Raw genomic sequence first — 18646 nt, forward strand, 5'->3', positions numbered from 1 at the left:
AGTGTTCAGTTCCAGATTATTCTGATTACACCAAAGGGGTAGCTGCTCAACCTCCCGTCTGTATGCAGACTCATCACCATTCCTGATGAGCCCAATGGTAGTTGTATTATCTGGGTATTTAATAAGTTGACAGAGGGGTCTTTAGAGGTGCAGTCATTAGTGTAGAGCGAGAATAGCAGTGGGGAGTGCACACATCCCTGGGGGCACCTGTGTTAATCGTGCGATACTTAGATGTAAATTTTCCCAGTTTCACCTGCTGTTTCCTATTGATTAGAAAATTGGTGATCCATTGACAGGTAGAAGCAGGAACGGAAAGCTGGGAGAGGTTCAAATGAAGAAGTTCTGAAATTATTGTATTAAATGCAGAGCTGAAGTCCACAAACCAAATCCTTGTATTTGTCCCTGGGTTGTCAAGATGTTGCAAGATATAGTGCATGCCCATATTAACTGCATCATCCACTAACTGGTTCTCTAGATAAGCAAAGTGAAGGGGGTCCAATGAGGGAGCTGTAATATCCTTCACGTGAGCTAACTCCAGCCTCTCAAAAGTCTTCATGACCACTGATGTCAAAACAACAGGCCTGTAGTCATTCAGTCCTGTTATACTGGGTTTTTAGGCACTGGAATGATTGTGGCTTGTTTGAAACATAAAGGAACTTCACACAGCTCTAATAATTTATTAAAAATCCAAGTAAAAACAGGAGCCATTTGATCAGCATATGTTTTTAAACAGGAGGGTGTAACCCCATCTGGACCAGCTGCTTTCTTAATTTGCTGTCTTTTAAAAAATGATACACATCCTCCTCGGAGATAATTGATGCAGGCTGAATGTTAGAATGTGTGAAAGAGACTTGTTTTAGCTCAGCGGATCCTATTTGGGCGTTCTATAGACTACTACAGCACCAGAAACGAGGAAGAGAGACTTTTTGCTGATCATAAGTACCTTTTCGGCTTTTCTTTTAATGTTTTTGCTCATCGCACTTCTAAAAGCCATTTTAAAGTAGTTTTGCTATTATTTCTACTGTATTTAAAATTTTTTACTATTTGTGCACTTGATTTCTGTTTAAATTCAAAGTTTAAACTGCATTTACTGTTGTAGGCTTCACACTCAAGTGTGATGGCCTTTTCTGTGCTTATTTACTGTTTAATTGAATTTTTCTGCTTAATTTAACTAACAAAAACAAAAAACAAAAAATGTACTATCTGTTTGCTTGTTTTCTGCCTTTTTTCTATGCTAGAATAGTCCAGATCCCAGATTTGCTGGTTTCAGGAATTTATTTTTGTGTTCCTGAGTTGTCCAGACCTTGGTGTGGTAGCAGGAAGTCATTCTGCTTATCAGTGGGAGTGGTAAGTATTGAGCTGCCTATCTGTCGCTAGAGGAGTGGTTTCCAGCTCAGGAATTGCACCTCATTGGCTGTTTGGGGCTGCTTTCTATCCCTTTCAACTTTCTGGCTTAAAAACCTATGTTTGCATGGGTTTATGTTCATAGGTAAGTACTAGGCTATCTGCCCCAGGGCATTTATAAGCCTAGTCAGAATGTGTTGGCTTTCACCACCCCTTAGATTAGTTCCCCGTGCCTCTGTCCAGCAGAGCCATTAGTTCCCTGCGCCACTGTCCAGCAGAGCCACTGCAGTGATCCCCGGGGTAAATTTTCTGTTTCCCATCCACCTGTCAAGGTTTCTCTTGAAGAGTGTTAGTGAGGGTCTCTGCCTGCTGTATACTGGAATCCTGTTCCAAAGCACGGGGAGTCCCTGGAACAGGAATGTATCCCTCCAGCATGTCCTATTTACCGTTGTGGTGAGGTTTATATCTCTAGAGCGCGTGCTGTCGGGGATTTGTTTTTTTTTTTAGGTGGAGCATGTCCATCAATTCTGGGTTGGACATGGCCTTGTATGTCAGGCAGAGATCACCTCTGAGAAAGTGGTATGCAGCCAAGTACAGCTGGAGTCGGGCTGCATAGGGCATCTGTCTGAGGCCAGTAATCCTCTTGGTGAGGTACGTTTGTGGTCTTTCCAGCTTTTGCATGTGTTTTGTAAGATCCATCCCAAATGGGGCGTTGTATTCTATGATGGGTCTAATGAGTGATAAGTAGAGAGGCACAATAACCTCTTTTGTTCTAGATGTGAACCCTTTTGTGATTAGGTGGGCCACATAGAAGGATTTTCTAACCACCTTCACAATATGATTATCAAAGGAGCGATTACTATCTACTTGGGCCCTCAGATCCCTCATTACATTTTCTGTATTTAGGGGACTACCACCTATGTGGTAGTTCGCAGGTACTTTATTTTTTCCAAAGGGGATGACTATGCACTTTGTGGCATTTAGCTTGAGGCCATGATTTCAACACCAGGTATCCGTTTCAGTGAGACCCTTCTGGAGGGTGTCTGTATCAGCAGGAGAATCAGTTATGGCCCCTAGTTTGCAGTCGTCTGCGAACTTTGTCAGCCATAGTCCTCCTATGCTTGCCTGTACCTCTGAGAAGTATATACCGAAGAGGAGGGGTCCTAGGACTGAGCCCTGGGGGATGCCACTTGTAACCCGGTTTAGAGTCAGACGTAGAGCCTGCAACTCCCACCATGTGGGTTCTATCCATGAGCAAGTTGGCAACCCATCTCGTGACATAGGGGTTTATGTTCAAGCTGGTGAGCTTCTCTATAATACTCAAATGGGGAATGGTGTCAGAAGCCTTTGCAAGGTCTACGTAGGCTGTTTGGACCTCCTTTCCCTTGTCTAATGCCTTGGTAACTGTCTCAAAGAAGTCCACCAGGTTTAGGAGGCATGATCTGCCCTTAACAAAGCCAAACTGGGTAGGGTCCTAGGTTTGGAGGTTCCCAGTGTCTCTGTTAATGAGTTCCATGATGATGCGCTCCATAGCCTTGCAGACCAGGCTAGTCAGGCTTATAAGGCGATAGTTCCCGGGGTCCGTTGTGGCTCCACCTTTGTGGAGTGGGACAACTGTTGCTGTGTGCCACTCTTTGGTTATATAGCATGTAGAGAGGCTGAGTTTGAACAGTGTGTTTAGGTGAGGGGCTAGTTTATTTTGGAGCTTTTGTAAGACACAGCCTGGGACACCGTCTGGTCCCATTCAAGCTGTGTTTTTGGCTTTGGATAGGGCTGTTTTAACCTTGTGTGTTGGTGATTGATGGAGTCCTACATTCTTCTGGTATGGTTATGGGCCCTATAGGGGTGAGAAGGGGGTGAAGTTTGCACTAAACCTGTCTGCCAGAATGTTGGCAATATCAGTCGGTTCAGTGTATTTTGTGCCATTCTGCACTAACTCAGAGCAGATCTGAGAGTTTCCCCTAAGGTTCTTGACATAGCTAAAGAACGCTTTGTGGTTATCTTTGGAGTCATTGGCAATTTTTCTTTCGAAACTAGCTTTGGATGATTTTAATGAGGGATCGTAGTTTCTTGCTGATACTGATCAGGGATGTCTTTCCTCCTTGGGATTTTACTCTTTTCTGTACTAGTTTCCTCCTTCTATTGTATAGCTTGTTTATGGCATGGGTCCACCAGACTGGTTTCCTTTTCTTGAAGGAATGAGTCTTGGTTTTACTTGGGATAGCACGATCCATGCATTCCTGCAGATGCTCATAGAGTGCCTTTGTAAAGGTTTCAGCAGCTTGGACAGCATTGTCCTTTAGCATGGGGGCTGTGAATCTTTCCACCTCAGTCTTAAGTAACGTGAAGTTTGCTTTTGAAAAGTTTTTCACAGTGGTTTCCTTGATTGGGGGTGGGGGTGGAATGTGGATATCCAGAGTGATTAGTCTATGGTCTGATCTAACCAGTGAGGGGTTGACCTCCAGTGTGGAACACCGGTCGTCCATGTTGGTGATGACCAGGTCCAATATGTTGTTCCCTCTGGTGGGGGTTTTGGCCAGTTGATCCAGGGTATTCGAGTTTATAAATTCTAGGAAGCGTTGGGCAAGGGAGTTAGTACTTGAGTAGTTCTCCCAGTTTATGTTTGGGTAATTGAAATCACCCAGTATTAGGGTGTTTGGTAGGACCTTCATATTTCCCAGTGTCTCCAGAAATGCGGAATGGGGGTCCTGAGACATAGTGGGTGATCTGTAGCAAGCTACAAATTGGATTGCAGTTTTGCCCATTGTTAGTTGCACATGGATGATCTCTGATGCATTGTGCTGCGCCACTAACCTGGAGGTGAGGGTATCCTTTATGAATATGGATGCACCCCCGCCTTTTGTGTTTCGGTCCTGGTTCTGTGGCTGAAAGGTATGGTATCCGTTTTAGCCTAGTAGTGCTGGGGTACTCTCAGGAGACGTAAACCAGGTTTCTGTTACTGCACAGATGTCTATGTTCTCCATACTGACGAGTGCCTCAAGTGCATGCATTTTGAGGTTTAGACTTCTGGCGTTGAGTAGCATTACCCTCAGTTTTTGGTTACTTGTGCTATTTATGGTGGTGGGTTTGTCTTTTGAGCCTTGCCTGAAAAAGGCACTATGGGGGTGGCAAGAGCCTTGGCCAGTATTTGAAAGCCTAAGGGTGACAGGTGCAAGCCATCTCTTGTGAAGCAACATGGCTTGTCGAGCATGTCATCCCAGGCGGACAGATACTGGATTCCCTTTGAATGACACCAGAAACTTAGCCAATTGTTGAAATTGATAATTTTTTCTTTATACTGTGGCATCATTCTTGGTGAGGGCAGGATGCTGCTCAGGGTAAGGGTCATACCAGCCTGGACTACATGATCAGAGAGCTCTTCCATGTCTCTTTTCATGTAGTCCAGGGAGGTACGTCTGAGGTCATTCACACCAACATGGACAATGACAGAGTCGTATTTGTACTTGTTCTGGAGTGACCTGAGTGCCTGTGTTATGTAGCGGATCCTGGCGCCCGACAGACAGCTAACTGTAACCTTCTCCTTGTCCAGCCCAGTTAGTGGGACATCAGTGTGCCTGACTATAGAGTCACCTATTACTAGTGTGTTGGGTATGTCATTTTGCCTTAATGGATTTGATTGCGTGGCACACTGCCTATGTGAAGTATGTGTTTCATGGTTGGTGATGGGGTGTGGAGTTTGATTGGTTGTCTGCTTTGGAGGTCTCTGTTGCTTTTGCAGATTTTTATTTAGAGCCTCCGTGTATGTTTTCATGTATTCATGTGTGTTATTTGCCAGTGTTGGTTTATTAGGTCTATGTGAGACTGGTGGTGTGTTGCAAGTACTACCTTTCTCCTCTTGACTGTCAGTTCCATTCTTGGGTTGAGAGAGCTTTGCCTCCAGTTTGGCTGTATAATTGCATCTCTCGCATATATTAGTGTTTGGTGGTAGGAGGACAGAGTTGTCTGTTTACATAAGGCAGTTGTAACATTGCCTCAAAATGCCCAGATTCACCAGTTGGACTGGAGAGTACATCGGAAGCTGCCCTTTGGACATGCCTGAATAGGTAGAGTAAGCTGTTTTTCCTGATTGGCTGGTGGGACGAATAGAGAGCCTTGTCCTTCTGGACAGTATAGGGGGGATCTAGTGCTAGGGTTAATTAGTGCTTGCTATGAAATTTAAGCAAGTGCTTGACTGTGAAATGAATGGTTTGAGTGCTAAAGTTGAAGGTTTGTCTAGTTCCAAGGGAAAAATTGAAGAGTAGACTTTGTGGAGCCGAGAATAGTTTAACTCTAGCTAACCGGCACTGCCCAGTGCGCAAAACCGCGCAAATGTGGTTTTTATAGCAAGGAAGTGAAAGAGATAGAAATTAGCCCAGAATGGCTGATAAACTACTAACTTCTGGGCTGTAACCACGCCTACAGGGACAGATAGGTTGCTCAAAGCTTCCCTCTCTCACAGGTGAACAGAGAAACTTCCTTCTATCCAAGTAAGGTATGGGCAACACAGAAACTTGTAACACAGCCCTAGATTAAGCAATAACCTGAAAACTGGACTATGCTAGTTCAGAAAGGTGGGAAAAAGTATATATATATATTTTTTTTTTTATTTCAGAAAATAGAGCAGATACAATCAAAATTAGTTCAAAATGGCCAATAAACTACTAACTTCTTGGCTGAAACCACTCCTCCAGGGACAGATAGGATGCTCAAAGCTCCCCTCTCTCACAAGGGAACAGAGAAACTTCCTTCTATCCAAGTAAGGTATGGGCAACACAGAAACTTGTAACACAGCCCTGGATTCAGCAATAACCTGAAAACTGGACTATACTAGTTCAGAAAGGCGAGAAACAAGTATATATATATTTTTGTTTGTTTTATTTTTTTTTCAGAAAATAGAGCAGATGCAATCAAAACAACACTTTAAATTCACAGAAAAGTCTGTCACACTTTAGTGTGTAGCCTACAACAGATAAACAGATTATTTAAACACAAAATTGACTTAATTCAAGTGCAGGCAGCAAATAAGTACAATATGTAGCAATGCTTAACTTTTTAAATCACAAATACACTAACAAACTGGCGTTTTAGGCGGAATTAGTTAAGACAGTAAGAAAAGCAGAAAAATGATACTTAATCACTCCAAAGTCTCTCTTTTGTCTGTCTGCTGCTGTAGACTCTGCAGAACATCTGGAAGGCACCTGCTGAGCGGAATACAAGCGCAAAAACTTCGCAAATGAGGTTTTTATAGCAGGGAAGTGAAAGAGATAGAAATTAGCCCAAAATGGCCAATAAACTACTAGCATCTGGGCTGAAACCACTCCTCCAGAGACAGATAGGCTGCTCAAAGCTCCCCTCTCTCACAGGTGAACAGAGAAACTTCTTTCTATCCACTTAAGGTATGGGCAACACAGAAATTTGTAACACAGCCCTGGATTCAGCAATAACCTGAAAACTGGACTATACTAGTTCAGAAAGGCGGGAAACAAGGTTTTTATTTATTTTTTTTTTTCAGAAAATAGAGCAGATACAATCAAAATTAGCCCAAAATGGCCAATAAACTACTAACTTCTGGGCTGAAACCTCTCCTCTGGGGACAGATAGGTTGCTCAAAGCTCCCCTCTCTCACAGGTGAACAGAGAATCTTCCTTCTATCCAAGTAAGGTATGGGCAACACAGAAACTTGTAACGCAGCCCAGGATTCAGCAATAACCTGAAAACTGAACTATTCTAGTTCAGAAAGGCGGGAAACAAGTATACATATTTTTTCAGAAAATAGAGCAGATGCAATCAAAACAATACTTTAAATGTATAGAAAATGTTATCGCACTTTAGTGTGTAGCCTACAACAGTTAAACAGATTATTTAAACACAAAATGACTTAATTCAAGTGCAGGCCGCAAATAACAAACAAACTTTTTAAATCACAAGAACGCTAAAAAAACTGGTGTTTTAGGCAGAATTAGTTAAGACAGCAAGAAAAGCAGAAAAGTAATACTTAATCACTCCAAAGTCTCTCTTTTGTCTCTCTGCTGCTGTAGACTGTGCAGAACACCTGGAAGGCACTTGCTGAGTGGAATACAAGTGCAAAAACTGCACAAATGCGTTTTTTATAGCAGGGAAGTCAAAGTGATAGAAATTAGCCCAAAGGGGTCAATAAACTACTAACTTCTGGGCTGAAACCACTCCTCCAGAGACAGGCTGCTCAAAGCTCCCCTCTCTCACAGGTGAACAATAAAACTTCCTTCTATCCAAGTAAGGTATGGGCAACACAGAAACTTGTAACACAGCCCTGGATTCAGCAGTGACCTGAAAACTGGACTATACTAGTTCAGAAAGGTGGGAAACAAGTATATATATTTTTTCAGAAAATAGAGCAGATACAATCAGAACAACACTTTACCCAATTAACCAGTTAAAAAGCTCAAAATGGAGCCCTGTTCCAGCAGTTTTCAATCAAACAAGTTCTAACGGCAGACTCCTGCCACTAGGGTGCAGAGAAACCTTCTCCAAAAAAGACGGCCTGGATCAGTGCACAAGTTATACAAACAAAGCTAGATCCAGCAGGCCTGAATCTAGTCTATGCTACAGCAAACAAGGCATACCAATTTCATAAAGAAACAGTTCAAGTAAGCACGCGCAATAAGCCTTTAACCAGAAATTCCCAGTTCAGAAGGGCAGAATCTAGCCTCTCCTCCCACAAGAGTGCAGACCACAAACCTTCTTAATGTAAAATAACTGGCCTGAAGCCCAAGTGCTTAACCCAGAACGAATACACTTTTAGAATAACAGACACTGAGCCTTTAATCAGCAGTTCCCAACATAGAAGGATGTACGCTACCTGTCTTGCCACAACAGTGCAGACCGCAAACCTTCTTAATGTAAAACAACTGTTTGAAGCCCAAGTGCTTAAACCAAAGGCCTTAGAATAACAGTTACAATTTAATCAGGCTACTAACAAGCAGTAATAAAGACAGCAGAATAAATTAAACTGAGTACTTTTAAGAAGAGGCAAAAGCAAAATAAGGTAATAAAGTAGGAAGAAACACAAAGCAGATGAAGTGGATTTTTTTTGTAGAGGGAAGAAACGGAACAAATTAAGATACTACAGGGTAATGTCCTTCCCAAGTGCGCTCTCTGTACACAGCAGAGGAGATGGGACTGGTAGGAGTATCTGAAATCAAAATATGATCTCACTGTACTCAGTTGAGTGAGCAAATGAGATGGGTCCAGGAGGAGTGTGCAAAAACGGATTTACAGCAGGGGTGGGCAATTCCAAAGCCACCAAAATTAACACCACAACAGTAAACAGGGAGAAAGGGTGGGGAAATAACTGCAGACAGAGACACACAATATTTACTGAATCAAAGACACACAATATTTACTGAACCAAATCTTAGATAAGTGCAGAGAAAAGTATACTTAAATCAGCTTGTGTCCAGTTGATATATGCAGACAAGTCTCAGTAGCCAGCAACTCCGATTAAAATGATTACTACAAATTTAACCAACACGGATTTTAATGCAAGCAGAACCCCCCAGGCTAACACTAACATAGGAATTTCAAAGCAGTCTAACAACTTTCAATGAGCCCAGATGGCTACACTTTTTCACACTTCAGGCAGCTAACTGCAGATAGACAGAGACACACAATATTTACTGAATCACATTTTAAATAAGTGCAGAGAAAAGTATACTTAAATCAGCTAGTATCCAGTCGATATATGCAGACAGGTCTCAGTAGCCAGCAACTCCGATTAAAATGATCCAGCTCAGCGGATCCTGTTTGGCCATCCTGCAGACTAGTACAGCACCAGAAACGAGGAAAAGAGACTTTTTGCTGATTATAAGTACCTTTTTTGCTTTTTTTTAACTGATTTTGCTAACCACACTTCTAAAAGCCGTTATAAAGTAGTCTGGCTACTATTTCTACTGTATTTTTAATAGTTTTACTGTTTGTGCACTTGATTTCTGCTTAAATTCAAAGTTTAAACTGCATTTACTGTTGTAGGCTACACACTCAAGTGTGATGGCCTTTTCCGTGCTTATTTACTGTTTAATTGCATTTTTCTGCTTAATTTAACATAAAAAAAAAAAAAAACAAACAAAAAAATTGCTATCTATTTGCTCACTTCCTGCCGTTTTTATACTAGAATAGTCCGGATCCCAGATTTGCTGGTTTCAGGACTGTATTTTTATGTTTCTGAGTTGTCCAGACCTTGTTGTGGTCGAGGGAAGTCTTTCTGTTTATCAGTGGGAGTAGTTCATAGGTTCATAGGTGTGTACACGGCTAACGGCCCTGGAGCCTATATAAGCCTAGCCCAAGAAGATTCCCTGGCATCATGCCACCCAAAGTTAGTTCCCAGTGCCCCTGTCAAGCAAGGCCACTGAAGTGATCCCCAGGGTGACCTTTCTATTACCCATCCACTCGTCATGATTTCTCCTAAAGAGGGCCATTGAAGTGCTCTGCTTGACGTGAATGGGAAGTTTGTTCCAGAGTATGGGACATCTCTGGGTTAGGAACCGGTCCCTCCAGCATGTTCTGTTTATTGTGGTAATGAGGTTTAGGTCCCTGGACCATGTGGCACGGAGGGATTGGGATTTCTTTAGGTGTAGCATATCTGGGTCAGACATGGCTTTGTAGGTCAAGCAGAGATTGCCTCTAAGTAGGCGGTAAGAGACAGATAATAGTTGGAGTTTTTTGTGTCTGTCCATATAGGCATGTGTCTAAGGCCTAAGATCCTCTTAGTGAGGTATTTTTGTGGCCTTTCCATTTGTTGTAGGTGTCTAGTGAGTTACATACCAAATGGGGTGTTGTATTCTATAATAGGTGTAATGAGGGATGAGTAGAGAGGGATTATGACCTCTTTCTTCCTGGATGAGAAACCTTTTATAATGAGATGTGCCACATAGAAGGACTTTCTGACTACAGTGGCAATGTGGTTATCAAAGAAGTAGTAGCTGTCAACCTGTGTCCCCAGGTCTCTTATCAGACCTTCGGTGTTTAGTGGACTACCGCCTATGTGGTAGTTCATGGGCACCAAATTTTTCCCAGAGAGAATGACAATACGCTTTTTGGCATTTAGCTTAAGGCCATGGTTCTGGCACCAGTCATTGGTGTCAGTGAGGCCTTTTTGCAGAATGTCTACATCAGTTGGAGAATCAATAATGGCTCCCAGTTTGCATACATCTGCAAACTTGGTCAGCCAGAGTCCCTTTTTGTTGGCTTGAACTTCAGAGAAGTAGATACCAGACAGGAGAGGACCTTGGACCAATCCCTGTGGGACACCACTTGTAACTGGTCGGTAGTCAGATTTGGACTCCACTACTTTCCCAGTGTGGGTTCTATCAGTGAACCAGTTGGCAATCCATCTTATGACAATAGAGGTTTATACCTAGTTTAGTGAGTCTATCTATGATTCCTGAGTGAGGGATGGTGTTGAAGGCCTTGGCAAGATCTAGGTAGGCTGTATGAACTACCTTGCCGTCATCCACAGCTCTGGTGACAGACTCAAAGAAGTCTATCAGGTTGAGTAGGCATGATCTGCCTTTCACAATCCCAAATTGCGTAGGGTCCAGAGTTTGGAGATCCCCTATGTCCTTATTTATAAGGTCCATGATGATGCCCTCCATAGCCTTACATATCAGACTAATGGAGCGGTAGTTCCCAGGGTCTGTAGTCGCTCCCCCTTTATGGAGTGGGATGACCATAGCAGTGTGCCATTCGGTAGGAACAAAGCCTGAAATGAGGCTGTGATTGAACAGGGTACTCAGCTGTGGTGCCAGTTCACTTTGTAATTCATGTAGAACACAGCCAGGGATATTACCAGGTCCCATGGAAGTTGTATTCTTGGCTTTGGACAGTGCGGTTTTTACCTGTGTAGCTGTGATAATAGGGACTTGGCATTCCTCAGGTATTGTGATAAAGCCCTTTAGGGGGTGAAAGTGTGGTAAAGTTTGCACTGAACCTGTCGGCCAATATGTTGGCAATATCAGTTGGTTCTGTATATGTATTGCCATTGTGCTGTAACTCAGAGCAGATCCGAGTATTGAGATGTAGATTCTTGACATAACTATAGAATGCCTTGTGGTTGTCTTTAGAATCTGCAGCAATTTTGTTTTCGTAACTAGCTTTAGAGGAGTTGATGATGGATCTCATTTTTTTTGCTGAAGCTAACAAGGGAGTTTTTCCAGTCTTGCGAATTCACCCTTTTCTGCAACAGTTTTTTCCTTCTGTTGTAGAGTTTGTTTATGGTGGGGGACCACCAGATTGGCTTCCTTTTTTTGGAGGAAGAGTGTCCTGGTTCTGTTTGATATGGCCTGTTCAATGAACTTGTGTATGCGCTCATACAGTCCATTGGTGTATAATTCAGCGGTCATGCACCTGTTTTCCATTTGCATGGGTGTTGAAGTTAGCCACCCCTGTTTTTAGAAGCTCAAAATTGGCTTTGCAGAAGTTTTTACGGTGGTTTACTTTAGGGGGTGTGAGGGTGGGATGTGGATATCCATGGTGATTAGCTTGTGGTCAGATCTGACCAGGAAGGAGTTGATTACTGGTGTAGAGCAAGGGTTGCCCTTGTTAGTAATGAGCAGGTCAAGGATGTCTCTGGTATTGAGCTGCCTACCTGTCACTAAGGGAGCGGTTTCCAACTTAGGAATTGTACCTTATTGGCCGTTTGGGGCTGCTTTCTATCCCCTTCAAGTTTCTGGCTTAAAAACCCGTGTTTGCACGTGTTTGCACTTGTTTTAGCTCAGTGGATCCTGTTTGGGCATCCTGCAGACTACTACAGCACCAGAAATGAGGAATAGAGACTTTTTGCTGACTATAAGTACCTTTTTGACTTTTTTGACTGTTTTTGCTAACCGCACTTCTAAAAGCCACTGTATTTTAAATCGTTTTACTGTTTGTGCACTTGACTTCTGCTTAAATTCAAAGTTTAAACTGCATTTCCTGTTGTAGGCTACACACTCAAGTGTGGTAGCCTTTTCTGTGCTTATTTACTGTTTAATTGCATTTTTCTGCTTAATTTAACCTAAAGAAACAAAAAACTTACTGTTTGTTCATTTTCCACTTTTTTCTACACTAGAATAGTCCATATCCCAGATTTGCTGGTTTCAGGACTTTATTTTTGTGTTTCTGAGTTGTCCAGAACTTGTTCTGGTAGACGGAAGTCTTGCTTCTTATCAGTGGGAGTGGTAAGCATTGAGCTGCCTGTCTGTCACTAGAGGAGTGGTTTCCAGCTCAGGAATTGTACCACATTGGCCATTTGGGGCTGCTTTCTATCCCTTTCAACTTTCTGGCTTAGAAGCCTATGTTTGTATGAGTTTGTGCATCAAGCAGTGCCGCTTAGCTAGGGTTAAAGTATTACTGGCGTCAGAAAGTCTGCTCTTCAAATTTTCCCTTAGAACTAGCATTTTTTCCAGTCTTACCACTCAAACCTGATTCTTTGAGCTCAGTACTTGCTTAGAACTCGTAAGCACTAGATATTCTATAAATTGCAACAGCACTCAACTTTCCTTACTAAGTAAAGAGGAAAACAGTTCCTGTACTTAAATAAACAAGCACCTATACAGGCATGTCTAAGGGTCAGTTCCCGGTGTTTTCTCCTGTCCACCTGAATCTGGGCATCTTGTGACAATGTAGCAGTTGCCTCATGTACACAGACAACCCTTTCCTCCTACCACCCAACACTGCAACTTCTAAGAGATGCACTTATATAGCCAAGTTCTCTCCAGCCAAGACTGGACTAGTCAGTCAAGAGGAGAAGATAAACACTCACACCACACCATGCACAGCACATAGTCTTTCAAAACCTGCACCACCAAAACCCACACATAGTAACACAAAACACACACCTACATTCATGGAGGCTCTTAATAAAAATCTGCCCAAGCAACAGAGACCTTCGAAGCTGAAACGCAAGCAACCACCACCACCCAACACAACCCAAGCAACACATAGCTCACAAAACCAGTGTACTACTCAACCTTAGCCCCTAAGGCAAAACAACGTACCCAACACACTATTCATAGGCGACTCTATAGTCAGGTACACTGATGTCCCACTCACCAGGCTAAACAAGGAGAAAATTACGGTCAGCTGCCTGTTGGGTGCCAGGATCCACCACATAACACACGCACTTAGGTCACTACACAACAAGTACAGATACTACTCTGTCATTTTCTATGTTGGAGTGAATGACCTGAGATGTACCTCCCTGGAAAAGAGACATGGAGGAGCTCATGGATCTTGTAGCCCAGGCAGGTATGACCCTAGCCCTGAGTAGCATCCCACCATCGTCCACAATGATACCACAGTACAAGGAAAAAATGATTGACTTCAACAGTTGGCTAAGCTCCTGGTGTCATTCTGGGGGGATCCAGTATCTGTCTGTCTGGGATGACATGATTGACAGACCACAATGCTTTGCCAGAGATGGCCTGCACCTGCCGCCCCTGGGATTCTGGATATTGGCTAAGGCTCTTGCCACCCCTATAGTGCATTTTTTTAGGCAGGGTTCAAATGACAAAATTACCACCATAACAGGTACAAGCAAGCAAAATCTGAGGGTAATGCTACTCATGCTAGAAGTCTAAACCTCAAAATGCACTCACTCGAGGTATTCCTCAAAATGGAGAACATGACATCTGTGCAGTGACAGAGACCTGGTTCAAGGCTCCAGAGAGCACCCCCGCAGTACCAAACTACATTTCATACCACACCTTTTGGCCACCTAACCTGGACCATAACACTAAAGGTAGAGGCATCTCCATATTCACCAAGGATATCCACACCTTCAGGTTAGTTGTCCAGCATAATGCATCCGAGATTCTCCAGGTGCAACTAACACTAGGCAAGACTGCAATCCAAGTTGTAGCTTGCTACAGATCCCCCACCATGCCCCATGATTCCCACACTCCGCTTTTCTTAACATACTGGAAAGTATTAAGGTACAACCAAATGCCCTAATACTGGGTGACTTCAACTACCCTGTCATTAACTGGGAAAACTACTCATGTACCAACACATTTGCTCAATGATTTTTGGAATTCATAAAGTTCAACGCATTGGATCAGCTTATCCATACCCCCACCAGGGGCACCAGTATCCTAGACCTGGTCATTACCAACATGGGAAACTGATGCTCCACACCAGAGGTCGGGTCTTCGTTAGTCAGATCCGACCATAAGCTAATCACCCTAGACATCCACCCCCCCCCCCCCATTAAGGTAACCACCGTAAAAAACTTCTCCAAAGTCAACTTCATGCTTCTCAAGACAGAAGTGGCAAACTTCACGACACCCATGCAGACAGAAAGTAGAAGTAAGACTGCTAAATCGTACACCAATGCACTGTATGAGCACATACACAAGTGCATGGATCGTGCCATCCCAAATAGAACCAAGATGCTCTCCTCCAAAAAAAGATAGCCAATCTGGTGGTTTCCTGCCATAAACAAACTCTACAACAAAAGGAAGAAACTGTTGCAAAAACGAGTAAAATCCCAAGATTGGAAAAACTCATGAGATCCTCCAAAGCTTGTTACAAAAACAAAATCACCACAGATTCTAAAGACAACCACAAGTCATTCTATAGTTATGTCAAGAATCTCAATGGCAACAATCAGATCTGCTCTGAATTACAGCACAATGGCACTAAATATACAGAACCAACTGATATTGCCAACATCCTGGCAGATAGGTTCAGTGCTAACTTCACCCCCCTCTCACCCCCTAAAGGGCCCATCTCAATACAGGAAGAATACCAAGTCGCAGTAATCACGACCGCACAGGTAAAAAACAGCACTCTCCAAAGTCAAGAATACAGCATCCATGGGACCAGACAACATCCCGGGCTGTGTTCTGCATGAACTACAAAACAAACTGGCACCCCACCTAAGTACCATGTTCAGTCATAGCCTCACTTCAGTGTTTGTGCCTACTGAATGGTGCATAGCTATGGTTATCTCACTCCACAAGGGGGATCCAGCATGGACCCCGTGAACTACCGCCCCATTCACCTGATGAGCCTGATCTGCAAAACCATGGAACGCATCATCATGGAACTTATAAACAAAGACTTAGGTAACCTTCAAACTCTGGACCCCACCCAGTTTGGGTTCGTGAAAGGCAGAACATCTTTCCTAAACCTGATTGACTTTTTTGAAGTAGTCACCAGAGCTGTGGACAAGGGTAAAGTGGTTCACACAACCTATCTAGACCTTTCCAAGGCATTCAACACAATCCCCCACTCTGGAATCATAGATAAACTCACTAAACTGGGCATAAATCCCTATGTCACGCATTGGGTTGCCAACTGGCTCACTGACAGAACTCACACCATGAAAGTTGCCGATTCCAGACCAGTGACAAGTGGAGTACCACAGGGTTCAGTCCTAGGTCCACTCCTGTTTGGCATCTACTTCTCTGAAGTTCAGGCCAACACAGAGGGCCTACAGCTAGCAAAGTTTGCAGATGATGCAAACTGGGAGCCATTATTGAATCCCCAAATGATGTGAACATTCTACAAAAGGGCCTCACTGAGACAGATGCCTGGTGTCAAAGCCATGGCCTCAAGCTCAATACCAAAAAATGCAGTGTCATCCCATTTGGGAAAATCCCTGTGCCCATGAACTACCACATAGGCGGTAGTCCACTTAACACCGAAAGTGTGATGAGACCTAGGGACACAGGTGGACAGTAGTCTCTCCTTTGATAACCACATCACCACAGTAGTCAGGAAATCCTTCGACGTGGCACACCTCATCACAAAAGGTTTCTCATCCAGAAAAAAGGAGGTCGTTGTTCCTCTCTACTCATCCCTCATTAGACCTATTATAGAGTACAATGCCCGTTTGGTATGTACCTCACAAGACATTAACAACAACTGGAAAGGCAACAGAAATACCTCACAAAGATGATCACCGGCATCAAACAGATGCCGTATGCAGACCGTCTCAAAAAACTCCAGCTCTACACTGTCGCATATCACCTACTCAGAGGCGATCTCTGCCTAACATACAAAGCCATGTCAAACCCAGAGCTGTTGGACATGCTACACTTACAGAAATCCCAGTCTCTTCAAGCCACATGCTCCAGGGACCTAAACCTTGTCACCACAATAAACAAAACATGCTGGAGGGATAGGTTCCTGTCCCAGAGACTCCCCATACTTTGGAACAGACTGCCCGTTCATGTCAAGCAGAGTACCTCATTAGCCCTCTTTAAGAAAAATCATGATGATTGGATGGGAAATAGGAAATTCACCCCGGGATCACTTCTGTGGCTCTGCTCGACTGGGACACAGGAAAATAATTTTTAGGTGGCGAAAGCCAGGGAATCTTTATGGCTAGCCTTGTACAGGCCCTAGGGCCGATAGCCTAGTACCGACCTATGAGAGAGTCATACAAGTCTGAACACTGACAGAGGCTTATCAAACCTGCAGTAAAAAGCATTCAAGTCATCAACCAGCTGGTAATTAGCTGCAGGGTAGGAGGATGGTTTCCTGTAGTTTGTAATGTTTTGTAGACCTTTCCACACTGATGCAGGATCATTGGCTGAAAACTGTTTTTTCACCGTATTGTACTGTGGCTTTGATTGTTTCAGTTTCAGGATGTTCTGCATTAGTCAACTCAGAAGTAAAAGGACCAGTTTTGGCTTACCAGTGTATTATTTTAACAACATTGAAGTGACAGTTGATTGTGTTTATAATAAAGGGTTTTTGTGTACCGTTGTATTGCTCTGGAATTGGCAAGTAGGCTGTCACATCTGAGAAGTCCATTCTGTTCTGGAACTGACAGTCTGTTAGCCCTGAGGATGCCTTTTTCTTAGCCAATAATGTTTGAAAATGGCAGTTATCCCTGAGACAGCTTGACTTGATTTATCCTTGTAACATTTTGGAAATATGTATATATTTAATTATGTTAAAATAAAGTGATGTAGTTTAGGAAGTCTGCCCACTTCAGTCTAGACCTTCTTCGCTGAAGCCTGCCATGCTTCTCAGTGGTCTGTAATAGACTTCACCATAATTTGTGAGACTATCCTCTAAAGCGCATAATGGGTTCTTTGTAAGTGCAGAAGGCTTTGGTGTACCTGCTACCATAAAAAGGTAAAAAAGTAAATGAAATAGAGAAAATAATGTAAGTGTATGTTTTGTTACTGAATGGCAGTTAACACTGAGACATACTGGAAGAATGAGTTCCTGCTCTTGGCCAGGGGAGGCGCATGTTGAAGCATGTAGAGAAGGCAAAAATATTTTCTCATAGATGTTTTTTTCCAGCTGAATCAGTTTAGCTAGCTTTTATTTGTGGCAGTATCAGTGACAGGGTAACAGTATGCTCTTATCCCTTAAAAGCCATCTACTTAGATCATCTACACATGCCTGTCCCCCCCCCCCGCTGTCACCATACCTGCCACTTTTTCATGCCAACAACAAGCCTATTTTGTTAAGTATCTTTCAAAGCTTAATTCGCATTTAAACTATGCAGTGTGCTGCACTAATACAACATAAATTCTTTAGGCTACAGGAAGTACTTTGTTTCCTGCTGGCAAAGGAGTAAGAGCGTCAGGAACTTTGCAGAATGGTCATACTTAACTGCTTTAGATTTTTAAGTAAACGACTATGAGATGTGGCATTGACATCTGCTTAGCTGATAAGCAAATGATTCCCCAGTGGTTCAATGCTAAACTCTTGAAAATTGTGTTGTCTTTGTATAAGATTTATTTTTTTTTTTTGCCAGTCTGGGCAAATATGACTTTTTTTTAAATATGTTTCCCCATTCCCTACCTGATTGCTGCAGTCTTTTCAGCTGAAATTATTAAGACAGGGGGAGGGGGCCTTAATTTGTAGATGGCCCATATGGAGTTAGATGCCTTTGTTGAGTGTCCTCCAGTTGAGTTCCTCAACTAGGAGGCACACTGTGCAATGATGTCAAGCATTCATAATACTGAGTTCCACATTCCAAATGCAGAACATCTGTCACTCTCCCATTTCCCCTTTAGTACTTCTGCATATTGCTCAGCTCTTGTCCTTCAAACAGTGAGGTGAACGGATGTTTTAACACTGGGATAGGAGAACTGATCAGCATCTGCTTTATCCTGTTCATCCTAGTTAACCTTTCTGGTACCTCAGGCTGATTTCCAAACCAGGGTTATCAGCAGTCTGCCAGGAAAATATGCCATTTTTAGTATCCATGGTTCACCAACCTCTGCACTTGATGAAGCATATATGTGGTGTTCTGGTGAGAATTTCAGCAGGTTTTATCATCACTCTGACAAGATTAAGTCGGCTGTACTTATTTGGCTGT

The 18646-nt window shown here is 43.0% G+C and overlaps 1 protein-coding gene across 3 annotated transcripts in view; it reads left to right on the forward strand.

Moving 5' to 3' along the window:
- Nucleotides 1-18646, forward strand: part of MRTFB (myocardin related transcription factor B) — a 1455416-nt gene that overhangs the window by 823842 nt on the left and 612928 nt on the right. The gene's annotated exons all lie outside the window — the stretch shown is intronic.

The sequence above is a fragment of the Protopterus annectens genome, chromosome 12.part0 (assembly GCF_019279795.1).
Source record: "Protopterus annectens isolate FY-2018-M chromosome 12.part0, PAN1.0, whole genome shotgun sequence".
Classification (NCBI taxonomy): domain Eukaryota; kingdom Metazoa; phylum Chordata; order Ceratodontiformes; family Protopteridae; genus Protopterus; species Protopterus annectens.